Raw genomic sequence first — 5171 nt, 5'->3', positions numbered from 1 at the left:
AAGATGAGGCTTTCTACTCCCGTAAGGATTTACACCCTCGGAAACCCTGTGCAGGGTCGCTATGGGTCGGAACCGACTCGATGGCACTTAACAACAACAACAACAATGCTCCAGTGCAATTCGGAAAGAATCTGGTCAAGAGGTTTAAAAACATTTATATAGGGGTTGAGTAAACAAGGGAAAATTAGGAATCCAAGTTCTACAGTAGAAAGCCCAAGAAACCCATGTAACTGTTTCTTAATTTGAGGGCTAGAAAAAGCAAAAAAATTACTTCTTTTTTTTTGGCTTCTGCTGGAGCTTTGCCTCCAGGAAGAGAATGAACATCCGAAACACTAGGCATGCATGTTTCTCTTTTTAAAGTGATTCACTGTTCATTTCTTTTTTTTTGAAAGCATGACTGAAATAACAAACACTTAATGATTTAATGACTAGGTCCTTATAAATGAAATTAAATTGGTCTCAAAATAAATCTTCTGAAGAAGTCACCAAATTCATTCTCGAAATCAGGACTTTTTCAATGCATCAATTTCCTACCATATTGCCGCTTCAAGTTTTGAATATCATTTTCTCATCATATCAAACTTAAAGTCAGAGCCGATCCTACTTCTGAGCTTCTTTCATTTGTTCTTCAGTTAAATAAAGATCAAATCTTATTCTTTTAACATTGAATTTTGGACGTTCCCAGTGACTAGACCAGGGCTTAGTCTTCATTTTCACTTTTAACTAAAATAGAAGAAAAGGAATAATTAGGTTGTAAAACATAAGAAGAATTCTTCTGAGATTTTCATTAAGAGTACTTTTTTGTATTTTATACTTGAACTTCCAGCTCCAAATATACATTCTATACCTTATTAACAGGAGCTTCTTGGTTAGATTCTTGTGCTACTGGCATATATTCATATCAAAAGTACTGTATTCAGGAAGGACATCTCTTAAGTACAACAAGCTATCATCCAGCCATCTCTCTAATTTGACCACTTGGATCGCCTGAATTTGAGAATTATAAAATTGAAAGCAAATCTCAACACCTTGTCCTTCAATAATATTCCTAAGGATAAATGTAGCTCCTAGTCCTTTTCCAGGAGTCCTGGTGTGGCGCAGTGGGTTAATGTGCTGGACTGCAAAGTTAGTTTGAACCACAGGTTGATAGTTTAAGCTCACCAGCTGCTCCTCAGAAACCCTATACAGAGACGGTATGGGTCGGAACCAACTCGACAGCACTTAACAAGTCCTTTTCCTAATCTCTGGATGCAAATCCCTAGAAACTGACTGACTCACTTTTCCACTGGCCTATAGGTCTGTTGTAGTAACACAAAGTATGCTTCCAACATTGTTGTTGTTAAGTGCCATCAGGTCAATTCCAACCCATAGTGACCCTATATAGGGTTTCCAAGGAACAGTTGGTGAGCTTGAAGCACTGACCTTGCAGTTCAAATGACTTTGCAGTATGATGCATTAGCCCATAGCACCACACCAGGATGCCCAGAAAAGGACTAGGAGCTACATTTATCCTTAGGAATATTACTGAAGGACAAGGTATTGAGACTTGCTAGAGCTCTGGAATGTGGAGTATTTTCCTCTAACATATCTTTTCTTTCTATTTGAAATTTCAGAAGATTTGTTCTTCCTTTTGGAAGAATGAATTCTAGACTCAGGAACTTTCTCTCCTGGTGCAAGGTATGACACTTGTCCATGATGACAATTTTGACAGTGGCTGGAACGTGCTGGGCCCGAAAGGCCCAGGTGCTCTATGGGGCCAGGCAGACACTGGTGCAGGGAGCAGTACCATGGCAGCTCTGAAGCTCCGGGCCAGGACCCACTGAAGCTCCACAGCCCCCTGCAGACGGCCATGTTTTAAAATTATCTTCAGCAAACTCTGGTGGTTCGTAGATAACAGTTTTTGTATTGCAAAGCCATTTACTTATTTGTTTTAGGTGTTGTGTAGTTTTTAAGATCTGAGAAAGTTTATGAGGGCTAAATTGGCCAGCTCAGTACTGGGTGCTTCTTTCCAAGCTAGTCAATACCTTTTTGTTGTTGCTGTTGGTAAGTGCTGTCAAGTTGGTTCCAACCTACAGCCACTCTGTATAGGGTTTCCGAGGAACAGCTGGTGAGCTTGAACTGCCAACCTTGTGGTTCAAACCAACTTTTCAGTCCAGCGCATTAACCCACAGCGCCACACCAGGACTCCCAATATCTTTTTACTAGGGCTGAAATTCAGGTTTTAGGTCAAATATGCATACTGCAGTAAATGCTCCTGTAGCCTCAGGACATGGTGGATAATAAATTCCTGAACATTCTGCAAACCTTTTAAATAATCTAGTCTGACAATCATATACACTCTCACCTTTATTTTGTATGTAAAAACAGATTTTTGTTCCATCTATTATTGGGAGAAAAACCTTTGAAATAGGTTCTAGCAAACTTTTACTGACAACCTGAGAATCTTGTATCAGTTCATTGGCTGTTTCTTTAAGTGGTGCTGTAGGAAAAGCACAGAACTGTAAAGTCAGTTTGAACCACAAACTCACCAGTCGCTTCTTGGAAACCCTATACTGGGTCTCTGTGAGTTGGAACTGACTCGAAGGCACTTAACAACAAGAGCTAAATTACCTTTGGGACTTCTCTTTTCTGCCTGTTCTGACCATAGTTGGGACTCTCTAAGCCAGGTTATTGGAGTCCTGGTGTGGCACCTTAGAATAAGCACAAACTGACCTCAAGGTCAGTTTGAACTGCAAGGTTGGTAGTTCAAACTCACCAGCCGCTTCTCCGAAGCCTTATACAGAGTCAGAACCAACTCAATGGCACACAATAAGAAGTCTGGTTATTGTGTGGATATTGTTGTTGTTGTGAAGTGCTGTCGAGTCGGTTCGAGTCGGTTCCGACTCATAGCGACTCTGTTTAGAGTTTCCGAGGAGCAGCTGGTGAGCTCAAACCACCGACCTTGCAGTCTGACACATTAACCCACAGCACCTCACCAAGACTAAGCTGATACAAATCAGGGAATTAAGCTGTTAATCATCAACAAGGATTTTTTTTTTTTAAGTTTATATTATGAGGTTTACGTGGGAGAACATCAGCTTTACTCTCATCCTATCGTATTTCATTTCATTGCAATGATTAGAATCCCCTCCATGCATCATCAAATAACCAAAGGGTACACCCCACAGGACCGCCCCCCCCGCCCCCCACTGTCAGCACACAGTCCTTCTCCCTCCCTGAGTCCTGTGTCCCCAGCTGCTCCATCTGTCCAGTCATTGTCTCTGTCTCCATCCCTGGCGTCACTGCCTCTCTGGGTAGGGTCCTGCTCTCCGTTCTTCTCACTTGAGAAGGACCTCTGCTCCTGGGCTGCAAAATCAATCACTTTCCTCCTTTTGTCAAAATACATCTGCCTCTATATTTCCTACCCTCACAGTCAGTCCTGATGGCCATCATTCACTATTGTACTACACAAGTCCCCATTTCCTTTCACCAGCCCAGTCCCAAGGGATTGTAAATCATTCAGTGGTGATTCTACCTTCCCCCGCCTTGACTGGAACTAGGCTCCCTCTTGAAATCTTGTAAGCCAGTCACTTCTTGCCTTTGTAGCCCCTGCCCCCGCCCCATTTTGGGTAGCCAATGTCTAACTTGCCCATCCCTGTCAACCCTGTGTGCCAAGGTGGTGGGAGTGATCCTTGCTGTAAAGATTTGTTCCCTTTTTGAGCTACTACATCTGGTAGCGTAGTGGTTATGAATCAGGCTGCGAACCGCAAGGTCAGCAGTTCGAAACTACCAGCTGCTCTGCGGGAGAAAGATGAGGCGTTCTGCTCCCGTAAAGATTCACAGCCTCAGAAACCCTATACAGGGTCACTATGAGTTGGAACTGACTCCACAGCACACAGCCACCACCACATCCATAAGTATAGGTAAAGTTCATCAAAATGTAGCAGGTTACTCTTTTTTTCCCCCTCTTCTTTCTTCTTCTAGTTGAGTTCTGATCATCCAGCCATCAAAACCAGGTCAAGTGGGTACTATCTGCAAGTACGGGTGTTCTTGTGCACCTCCCCTTATCTCATATCAGCTGTATGCTTCACTCTCTTTAAATTCCTCAACAAAACTTGTAAAGAAACTTAGAAAACCTTGAGTAATTTTATGTAATTCTGAATGTATCCAAGGAGCAACCCACCAGCTGCTCCTTGGAAAGGAGTTGGTCAGAACCAACTCGATGGCACTTAACAACAACAATAAATTATAACAAATTTGGTATGTAAATGTTGTTACTGTTACTATTGTTGTTAACTGTTAATGAGTTGTTCCCCTACTCATGGTGACCCCCTATACAATGGAAGGAAATGCTACCTAGTCCTATGCCTTCCTCATGATCTGCTGAGGATCTGACCATTGCAATCCATAGGATTTTCACTGGCTATTTTAGGAAGTAGACATCCAGGCCATTCTTCCAAGCCCATCTTAGACTGAAAGGTCTATGAAACCTGTTCAGTATCATACCAACACTAAAGTGTCCACTGAAAATGGTGGTTGTGCTTGAGGGGCATTGGCTGGGATTAGAACCTGGGTCAACTCTTATATGAAAGGCAAGAATTCAACCACTGAATCACCACTGCCCTCTCGTGGTATAGTGAATTATTTAATATGGCTTTCTCCAGCCTTAAAATCTTGTGGCAGCAGTGGTGAGGTTGGCCCAGGATCGGACATTGTTTCGTTCTGCTGTACATGGGGTCCAACATAATTCTAATGGAAGATCCAGGAAAAGCTAATGCTGAGAATGGAAAAAAAAAGGGTAATATTTAAAAAGATAATAGCTGAGCATTTTTTCAGAATCAAGGAAAGGCATCAATTCTTAGAATGAGAAATCTCAGTGGATTTCAAGCAAGATAGACAAAATTAAAAACCTAGATACATCACAGTGAGACTAAAAATATAAAAGATAAAGACATCAGAAAAAGACACATTACCTACAAAGAGATAGTTCTTCTGACTGATGACTTCTCAATAGCAATCAGGGAAGTCTGAATACATTAGATGGTATCTTCATTGTGTTAAGTAAAGATAATAAACCAAAAAACAATCACACCAACTGCCGTTGAGTCTATTTCAACTCATAGCAACCCTGTGGTGGTAGTGGGATGCCACTGAGTCAGTTCTGACTCATAGTGACCCTGTAAAGAGTTTCT

General features: G+C 41.8%; 1 pseudogene; it reads right to left on the bottom strand.

Annotated features, from left to right (window-relative positions):
- Positions 1–503: 503 nt before the first annotated feature.
- Positions 504–1789, bottom strand: LOC102833308 (annotated as a pseudogene).
- Positions 1790–5171: the final 3382 nt, after the last annotated feature.

Source organism: Chrysochloris asiatica, unplaced genomic scaffold (genome assembly GCF_000296735.1).
Source record: "Chrysochloris asiatica unplaced genomic scaffold, ChrAsi1.0 scaffold00128, whole genome shotgun sequence".
NCBI lineage: Eukaryota > Metazoa > Chordata > Mammalia > Afrosoricida > Chrysochloridae > Chrysochloris > Chrysochloris asiatica.
This window is presented reverse-complemented; position numbering and strand designations above follow the sequence as displayed.